Source organism: Mytilus trossulus, chromosome 5, assembly GCF_036588685.1.
Source record: "Mytilus trossulus isolate FHL-02 chromosome 5, PNRI_Mtr1.1.1.hap1, whole genome shotgun sequence".
NCBI classification, from domain to species: domain Eukaryota; kingdom Metazoa; phylum Mollusca; class Bivalvia; order Mytilida; family Mytilidae; genus Mytilus; species Mytilus trossulus.
The window spans coordinates 63,111,605-63,123,127 of NC_086377.1; positions in this window are offsets into that span (position 1 = coordinate 63,111,605).

Consider the following 11,523-nt stretch of genomic DNA (forward strand, 5'->3'; position numbering starts at 1 on the left):
CTTGCTTTGTTGATCAGTATATTGTACAATTGTATTTGGGACGAAGTCCAATCAGATTTAGATATATTAATACAAACAGCTTTAACTATGCCTATCTATATTGTTTGCAAATGGCAATCTAAATTACAATGCTTGAGCAAACGTAAATACAAACAAAGTAAGCAAGACAACCAAAGTCTTACTAGGAAATTAGCTCCAAAACATAAGTCTAACTTATATGAAAAGAATCTTCAAATTTACATGAATTAATAATCGGGTATTTATTGAAGGAAACAAATCCACCTAAAACTGATCAAAACTACGTCATTGAGGTTGTATAGATTAAAAAAAAATATTGGTTATACAAAATAAATAAAGTACCTGTTAGTTTTGCTCCTCATCTTAGAAATGTTGTATAAAAAAAATAATAATACTTATGCCCGATTTTCTCCCCCATTAGGTTAATGTAGCCATCTTATATATCAGCGGAGTATAACGACTGATTTATTGGAATTATACATACAGCATTTGAAATTTAAAATATTTTTTTTCTAAATGATACATAGATAAAAAGATTTGATAATTTGTATTTTCTCAAGGACACACAGGCATATTATTTAGCATAATTTTGCTAAAAAAAGATATTTTTATAAATACCCATATTCCGTTAGGTTATTGATCTTTCTATGTCAATGTTTTTGTTCTCCCTCGCCGGTATTCGAACCCATGCTACTAGAGATTTTCGCAATAAGCAATATACTGCAATATACTGCATCACTGTTTTGTTTTTTCAAAAGCAAGCAAGATGTGTGTTCCTTTTATATGTCGAACCCCTTTTCTTTCATCAACCCCTGCTTTAAAATTGAGATACCGATCTCTCTTCGATGAAAGCTTTAGACGCCGTTAAGTGTCAGGGACAGGTCGAGTGGTCCCCAAATTTGATTCTCAATTTTATTAGTAGTAATCCAACTACTGTAACCCGCATGCTGCATGTGCGCTCTACTCCAATCTTATTTACTGAGATTGTCAGTTTTCCTACACAATGTCGGCGGTTCCCTCCGGGCACCGGCTCTTACCACTAGTCAAACTGAACTCCATGAAATTGTAACATAGTGCTGAATTGGCAATAAAAAAACTGGTTCGAGCAAATTTTTTAATTCAAAGGCGATCGCACTCTTTGCACTTCATTTCCTCAAAATGTATATACTTTCATTTAATTGTCTTGTTTGTGCCATTCGCGTCAATAACGTAGATATCTAATATACAATAGTGTATGGGGTAGGCTGGTATCGTTTGTTTTTGATATCATCTATCCAGCTCCTTTTTTTCTCTCTTTTTTTAAAATTTGCATAAGAGTTTCATTTCAAAACATAAAATTAGATTTAAGCCATTTTCATACACTTACCGATGAACATGTCGAGGTATTAAAATGCACACATGCAATCTATATAATTATACTTAGATAAATAGAAATGATTTCAATTGTACTGACATTCGTAACCAAAAAGATGTTTTCTAAAGAATATAGACCAAAAATAATGATTGTTTATTGCACGACGAGTTGCGTTGAGTTGTACGGTGAATATTAAAATAGCAACTTCTTTTCTGTACGGCGTCTTACACTATTTTATAAATCAATTAGAGAAGACGTTTCTAAGTTGTAAAACTTGTGTCTGATCCTTTTGTCATTTTGAACAATAAAATATGTTTAAACTAAACTAATTAGTTTTCAGCTAACAAATATAATTAAAAAAAAAATACATAGGAGCCGTCAATTTTATCCAAAGGTTATCATTTCGTGTTCTTTTTGAAAGTTGTGTTTCTTTAAGCTAACTACTAGTATTGTAAAATTTACCTCGATACTACTACTATATTTATAACATGATGAGAATTTCAATGTTCTGTGTTTTGTCTAAAACGAAATTACAGAGATGTAGTTAATATTTATTTTAACTGATGTTAACTTGACTTTTATAAATATTTCGTATAAATATACATTTGTTTTATTAATTATTTACTGAGTATTTCTTTCCTGATTAAACAATAAACAAAGTGCATGGAACTTAATTTATTACCAAGTGTCAACATGGTAAAAATGATGAAAAGATTGATTGTAAATGAAGGCAATAGTATACCGCTGTTCAAAATTTATAAATCGATTGAGAAAAAAACAAATCCGGCTTACAAATTAAATCTGAGGGAAACACATCAAGTATAAGAGAAGAACTACGGTACAACAGAAACACAACATTAAAATGTAACACACACAGAAACGAACTATCAGGAGCCTGTTATTCAGTGGTTGTCGTTTGTTTATGTGTTACACATTTGTTTTTCGTTCATTTTTGTTATATAAATAAGGCCGTTTTTTTTAAATTGTTTTACATTGTCATATCGGGGCCTTTTATAGCTGACTATGCGATATAGGCTTTGCTCATTGTTGAACGGTGGCCAATAGTTGTTAATGTCTGTGTCATTTTTGTGGACAGTTGTCTAATTGGCAATCATACCACATCTTCTTTTTTATATTTAATATAACAATGGTCGTTTTCCTGACTTGGTACAGGACATTTTAAGAAAAAAATGGTGATTTTGTGGCATACCAAACCTCACGGTTTTATGGCAATGTTGAATATAACATTAAAATGACAACATTACATGACAGGACTACATGTGTACATAACAAATAAATGGGAGAACATATAGGACAGAGAAACACACGAATAATAGCTAAAAAAAGGGTACCAGTTTTAAAATATAATACGCCAGACGCGTGTTTCGTCCATACAAGAACAACCAGTGAAGACCTGATGAAAAAAAGTTTGAAACCAAAACAAGTACAAAAGCATTGAGGACTAAAAGTTCCAAAAAGTTGTGCCTAATACGAATAGGGTTTATCTTATCCGATAGATTTACATGATAAAACCAAAGTAGGACTAACTAGAAAATAAAAACTGATACATAAAACAGCCTAAACAAGGACATAAAAATTCACAGACGAGTTAGTCAAAGCGATAAACGCACAAAGTGACGTCACATTTGAATTTCGTAAATTTCCCAAAAATAGGATAGAATTAGGATAGAACTCAAGATTAGATTTGTAAGATTGATTTAACATATATAAATAACAATGAAAATTACAATACTAATTAATATCAATTCGTGGTAGTAATTAGATTATCTAGCTATGTCGGTGTTTCTTCTAAATCAAACTGTAAACCAAATTTATCGTATAGATTTTGTGACCTAAACTAAAATCTAATAAATGAACTGGATGATTAATTATATTAACCATAACCATAACACACGAATACAACAGATTTTTTTTACCACTACAACGATTAGACATTTGACAAAATCAGATGAGAATTACAAATATAACATAAACATAAATACATGAATTTTGGATAGAAAAGTACCGTGACACGTCTTATAGAAATGCGAATTCACACTCAGCGAAACAGCCATAATCGGGAATAATAATAATAATGTTTTATTCGTAAGCAATACAACTTATAGGAGATTAATATTACAAATATGCAATCACATCAGTGAAATATTTTTACATTTGAACAATTATTCAAATAATCATATAAGTAAGTATACCCATATAATAGTACAGCAGAGTATGATAAACCATAACGCATATTAAGCATTTATAATGATGAAATTAGTTACGTGCCCTCTCGCCGATATAAAAACTTCCCTAAATAAGTCACGTTCGGTAATTAAAAGATCAGACGACGTAATGACAAACCACTATCTAACACTTGGTAAAAATGTCCTTAGTTAGTTTGGACAAAGACACATCGTACGGGTCAACACATTTATGATGGTGTCCATAAAATTGTAAAACAAACTAATTAGTGTTTTATGACAATGGTCATTTTTCTGTAATTTGATAATTATGACAAGGTATTCATTCATGTTTTGACAACAATAAAACACTTGAACAGTATTTTTTTCATTATATGTCCATAACAGTTTAAGACGCAATACAGATCATATGATTGCACCAACCTACCCAAATAAAGATGTAATTAAACCCTGAACATTTTGAAACTATTTATTATATTTATCCGTTTCCCTTTTTATATTAACAATCGTCCTGTTAATATTTTTATAAATACCCATATTCTTTAATGTCTGGGATAGCTAGGGTATCTTAATGAACAGACCACAAAAACGAATCAAACACACAAAATCTTATCTGTTAAATGCATTTTATTTAGGTAACTAACCATGCTAACCATGAGGGTGGTAATGGGGGTACCTTCATGACGAATCACGGTAAAAATTCCAGCCAAATTACGTTAACTGTAATTTTTTTATGGTTTCAGTAAATTTCAAATGGGGATTCGAGCTTCGCTCTCACCCCATATAGAATTAACTGACCCCATATATATCGTATTAGGTCACTAACACACCATGCAACTAATAATATTTAACAAATACAAAACAGGAAACATGCATTTGTGTAGGAAGTTTCCTTGGGTCTATAAGGTGTAATTACGGGGGCTTTCAAATAAAGAAGATATAAGCCAGCAATAGTTTAATTTTGGCAGCTTGAATTAACGTATAAGCATACATAAATAAGTATAATTTACACACAAAATATTCATATAATACAATACAAAAGATACACAAACGAATAATCTAAATAAAGCGGGCATAAAAGAAAGAACAAAATGCGAAACTTCCCAACTGCACATTCAAATAGCAAACTTCAATTTTGAAAAATGGGTTTGGGTGGGTGGGTGAAAATTTATACGTCTAACTCGAACAATCTAAATCAAATAATAAGAATATAACAAAACAGTGTGATCAAGTTTCACTCACTTACAAATTTATTTACATTTTATACCTTAAGGCTATCCAATCAAATTAGCAGACGAATTTCAGCCAAGTAATTACTGGTTTTTAAATTATAAAAACAAACCAATTACGGGGGCTTCCAAATAAAGAAGATATAAACCAGCAATAGTTTAATTTTGGCAGCTTGAATTAACATATAAGCATACATAAATAAGTATTGTGTACACACAAAATATTCATATAATACAATACAAAAGATACACATACGAATAATCTAAACAAAGCGGGCCTAAAAGAAATAACAAAATGCGCCAAACAACCCGCCAAAAAAAGATTAACAAAAAGAAATTATACACACACGCAAATAGAAGAATTGAAACCCAAGGAATGAGACACTTCCATGTAAGTTCCAGTTGAATATAAAAGGAATAAGAAACTTCCTTTATACGACACACTCAGAGAATATGACGGACTCCCCTGTAAGTGCAATGACTTCAAGTAAGCTTATGATCTCAAAGGATAGTACACTCCTTTGTAAGATCAAAATCCTAAGGGATAAATTGCTCCCTTATAATATTAACATCGATGACCTCCTAACAATATACAAAGCATACAGACAAAAATTAAGATGATTATCATAAAACAAAAAGTAGATAATACAGATTATATATGACTGATAACATGTTGAAAGCATATGCGAAGCTCGTATAGACCAGCTTCATTAAGATGCAACCCTCCGTCCTTAAAGGCAAAAAGAGACCTAATAGGAGCTCTCTAACAATAAACCTTTGATATGATTTTATAAAAATAATGTTATATTTAGAACACACAGAAAGTAAGTGCCTATTAATATTAGCACATTTAAAACCAGTTAAATCAAAATCTACAGGTCTTGGCAAAATAGAAGATATATAAAGCTTGATATGCGGAGACAAAAATTTAATTTTACAAATAACTCTCTAAAATCAGCAATGATACGATCTACAGAAAAGTCTCTTACATCGTTAGTTCAAACATGAATAAGACAGGAATAATAGTTACTCAAGTTTATTTGACCTTGATCCAGTTTCTTCTTAATAATTGAATTACGAGCACCACTGTAAGCTTGAAGGTCCATGTTAGAAATGCCAGATAAATGTTTACAGATTGAATCGGATAACACCAGTACATGTTATTTGGTTATGTCTGAAAAATTATTAAAAAAGTTTGGCCATTGACTCTGCAACAGATATTTTCTCCTGCATAGTAAAATTCAAATATAGCTTATAGGTATCACTTGCCCAGTCACCGTGCAGCTGTATCAGGGACTCTAGCCTGAAAGGCAAATGACGCACCTCCCCGTCTAAAAGAATGTGTAGAGTAAAGGCGAGGATCTCGCCCAGTCAATGCAATTATACGCTTAAGTTTAGATTGAAACTGTTTGTAAGTTACTATTTAAGACTAGCATTTCTCTTGAGATTCTTCAGGAGCAGGAATCATGCGGCACATTCTATTGTATGCAGTTACGGGACATAAAATAGAATCATCTATTTTGACCTAAGGTATTTTTAAAATTCGTTTACCACATTGTATAGTTTTAGTCAATTCAAACAACACAATAGCTACTCTTTCATGCATACCAACTTTGCCTCTAGTAAGTTGCCTTTTACAATCAAAAGAATCTACAGAAACTGGCACTAAATTAGACTTACGAGACATAAGAAAAAAGGCAAATAAAAATAAACACCAATACACAATATCTGTACAATAATCAAGGTCTAAAAATTTAAGCTTCTCTTTTAGCAAATCGGGAGTAATAGGCCTAGCTTGTCTAGGACATTGTTGTTTGACTCTAGAAATTCCTGCCATTAACAACTTAAATTCAAAATTATCTAAAGGGGGAAATGGAAGATCTAAATAAAAATGCATAATTTTAACACCATTGATATAATTCCTGATAGAGTCAGTCGATTTCAATGATCGACTTAAAAATTGCGCATAACAGTTAATCGTTTTAAAAGTGACAGGAATAGGAGCAACATCAAAATAAAAACAAAAGAGCAAAAAGGCTCTCCATTGTGAAACTAAATTTTTACTACTGCAAACGCAGACTTAGTAGACTTTTTAACATCTTTCTCTAACTGTCTAAACTGAACATCTGAAAAAAGGAATTATATATTTGTATATATATAAATCACCAACTGTGACTAAAAGAAAATAGACTGTCCTCAACTTCAAATTCCTCTAAATTCGAGGAAACAGAATTAAAAAATTGAGTTTGATGCAAACAGACAAATGCCAACGAGATAAATAATCACTGATTCTATTATCACTTCCGGGCACATGACATGCTCGTACCTCGAATTCTGATAGTGCACATAAGTAACATATTTCTCTCAGACACATTTGTAAGTACTCATTTCGGGATCTTCCTGTGTTTATCACTGTAACTGACACTTGATTATCACATAATATTCTTATTTTTCGGCTCTTGAAAAGTTGACCCAACAGTTTAAAAAAAATTACAATTGCTAATAACTACAGACAATTAATGTGAAGCTTATATTCTAGAATAAACTTTGGAAAGATTCTGTGAAAAAATCGACTGCTGAACCATCCACCACAACCAGTAATACATGAATCAGAGGAGAAAATTTCATCCGGTTTAGACCACTCTTCCAACGACATCATAGAGATCCAATTATATAACGGGACGAACTTCTGCCACCATACGATATCTTTGTTAATGTTTGACGTAATTGAAATGTAACCCTTTCTGCCATATACCTCACGTAGCCAGTTAAGTAAACGAGACATGAAGACCCTTCCAGAACGCACACATGTTGCTAAAAAAAATCAATTTCCCTATAAGAGACTGGATATCCCTAAGTTTTGCTGATTGTCTACCCTCCCACGATCCAAGAATACTTCGAATATCCTTTAATTTATCGTCAGGAGTTTCTAAAGTTAACTTGACTGTATCGCAAATAATACCTAAAAATTCCATTCTATGGGATGATTAGAAGGCCTTATGGGTAGATTCCTCTATACAACAGACAGAAATAAATTTTCAAGCTCCTTAAAAAGCTTTAAAGGCGTTTTCAGACGTTTCTGCACCCGCGAAATCGTCACGATAGTTAATAATGTCAAAACTCTTTAATCTATATATATATGCGACTGCATTGGTGAAACGTTGGCAAATTTGCTCTGCTGAACATAGACCCATAGATAGCACACGGTCAAAATACAAATGATCTCTCCAGCGGTAACCTACTAAATGAACATCGTGTGGATCTATATTTATTTGGCGGTAAGCACGATTCAAATCCCGTTTGAAACAAAGGCAACCAGGACCCTTGCTTTTAATGATTTCAACCAAAGCATCAACGTTTGAATACTTTAAATGAACTTCTTCACCGAAATATAAATCCTTGTTTATACCACCATTGACACCTCCACCTCCATGAGTAGTAAGATCTAAAATAACACGTCTTTCCACAGTATCCTTTTTAGGAACGCTGTTCAGAGGTGAAATGATGATTTCGTGAGAAAATGGGTTCGAATGAAAAGGACCCAATAAAGCCTTTTTTCTATTTCTTTTCGAAGATATTTATCAATGTCATTAGAAAATTGTATCGCCCCTGTATGATTTTGTACAGTACAAGAATCACCATGAAAATGTTTTTTTATAATCATAACCAACAGGAAATCCAAACTCTAGTAAAGCGCATATATCTCTGTAATGGTAATCCGAGAGCATAAATTTGAAAAAAAATATTCAAATGAGTATCCATTGGTATGCGAACACCTTCATAGTTATACATATTCGAGCTAAAAATAATTTCGTGATCTGAGATAAATTTATCTTGAATAGGCAACCAATGTGTGTCAGAAATCAAATCAGAACAAATAGTACACTCATCTAAAATTTTATTCGATAACTCATTAGATCTTGCATCCTTCTCTTCGTTATTATTTTTACAATATTGACTACGCCTACCATCGACAAAAACAGGAGAAAAAGCGAAAACATCGCTATTCTGGCGACGCATATATTCCGGATAAAAAACATCTGCTGAAGGGTTTCGTTCTGAAAAGTTTTTACCTAGTCATTCCTTCTTTTGAGGAAATTGAGGACAAGAACTGGAACACTCTGGGTGGTAAAGTTTATTTCTGTCTTTCTTCCAACAAACAGCGTAAATATGTTGAACTGTTCGCTGGACACCTCTAATAGAAGTCTGATGAGAACCATGATAAGTGCATCGATTTCTGTTGTATAATGTACAAAACCAAATTGTCTCACTTTACTTTCAATTTTGAATGAGCTGTTTGAAAATTTTGATTTTGATAAACATATGGTGTTAAAATAGGAAGCTCGATAACAGAAGGATCATCAGACCATTTATTTTGTCCGAGTTCAATTTTCCTTAACCAGGCTGCGTAAAAGGCTAAAAGGCCTTTCCAAGAATGAATCTGACTGTAGTACGTAATCTTTTTCAACAAATTTAAGCGACCCTTTCGTTCAATCTCAGAAATATCTGCTCGGGTGATGATCTCCAACTCCCCAGCTGTAAATAGCTTCATGTCTAACTTATTCACCTGCTCATTGACATACTCATATTGTTAGGCACTCTGAGTCCAACGTAACTGAGTTTTAACCTTATCTCCGAAGACTTTGCTTTAATACCTGATTTTGGATTTTGTTTTCTTTGATTTCTTTTGTTTTTACGCTTTGATGAACTGTCTGAATCTGTATCAGAATCAGAACTATTCGAAATGATAATAGCGTTCTCACTACGTCGTATAGTATTGTCTTCAGAATCTAAACTCGAATCACTTGATTTTTCAATCAAACCTAGCTTTGAAAGTTTTTTGTCAACTAATTCATTTAAAATCTCAAATTTTCTCAAATCGTCTAGCTTAACTGCCTCATCCGGTTTGCTTGTGTCAGCAACTAGCTTATCTTGATTTTTTGAATCGTGTTTTTTTGTCAGTTTCACTTACGATTTCAGACATTTTTGTCCAAGTCCTAGTAACCTTCTTATTCTTAGCTTTCTCATTATCTATCTCACCTTTTTCCTGCTCTAGCTCATCTTGCTTCTTTTTAAGCTCCACTCGAAGACGCTGTTTCTCATTTTCTCTTCTTTCTTTTTCAAACTCTCCCCGGCTTCTTGAAACGACTTTCTCAACTGTGTCAGCTCTTCGTCACTCTAGTCTTCCTCGTTAAGCGATCTATCCAACAGCTGTTCGGCCTCTAACCTTCTACGGGCGCTGCTAGGAGTTTTTGGTTTCACTTCGGCTTCGACTACTGGCTTATCTACACCTGGAAGCCCATACTCTGCTAAGCTCTTATAGTTATGTCCCGCTCCCTCTCTTCTAGGGCGATCGGCCATTGTGTTAAAAAAACTATTAATCTAACTCAAAATTACGAATTTTTCTAACTCGAACGATCTAAATCAAATAATAAGGATATAACATAACAGTGTGAGCAGGTTTCATTCACTTACACATTTATTTACATTTTATACCTTAAGGCTATTCAGTCAAATTAGCAGACGAATTTCAACCAAGTAATTACTGGTTTTTAAATTATAAAAACAAACCATTACCACCAAATCATGGTACGTCACATCCGGTCGAACAAAAATATACCCTTTAATTTGACAGTTGTATGTAGTTAATCCATCATTTTTTTGCAGTAAAACTTTTCTGTTTCATAAATCATGTAATCATATGTCTTGGGTAGTTCAAAGCACCATTAGTTTTCTTTTATTTGGGTTTCTATAGAATATTTTGTAAACTTGAGGTTACATGGTTACTAAAGCTTGTTCACAAGTTAAATAAGGGGAGAAATTTGATTGGTTAACTTCCAGTGATGGTTATTGTCTTATATGTAATGACATGTTATGTGATTTTGTTTCTATAGTACTGGACAGGATAAAACTCTACTCATGCCTAGTATTTCTTTATTCAAAACAAAGATAAATATTGTGAAAAACGCAAATTTAACAAAGACTAGTAGGGAAAAATCAATGGTGTTTTTTTTACCTAATAAACCTTTTGTATTAACCAAGTTGATTTATTCGAAAGTATATTGCCGAACAGAACAGATATTGGGTACAACCTTTCGTCATCAATTCCATTGTTATTCATACTATAAAATAAATAATTTTACGTTACACATTGTTCCTATACAGGTATTTAAATGTATCGCCACGTATGAATATTTTAAATCCCCATAATGCAACAGAACTATCAGTATTAGGTTCTTCCCTTGTAAGTTTTTGTTATTGTTGCACCTATATCTTCTATCAACACGGAGGATTTCCAATAACTCAAGGTAAGTCGATTATTTGCTCATTTAAAACAAGTGAAATACTTACAAAGAGGTCATTAACCGAATATCAATTAATTGATCTGAATTTCTACTTTCGCTTGTAATTGAGGTATCCATTTCAATGTTTATACTTTATTCGACTTATTACAACGCCTATTTCACATGTTTCATGTCTGGCTGTAAATAGAATAACAGTTACTGTATAATTTACCTAAATTAAGGCAACAGTAGTATGCCGATGTTAAATAGTTATAAATCTTGTAAATCGATGAAGCGAAAATAAACCCTATATATAGTCACAGAAACCACATCCGAAGAAAACACATCAAATATAAGAAGGAAACAACAGAACAACTGAACTACTACAAAAGAAATCACAAACATACATAAAAACGGACTATTTGTGAACAACT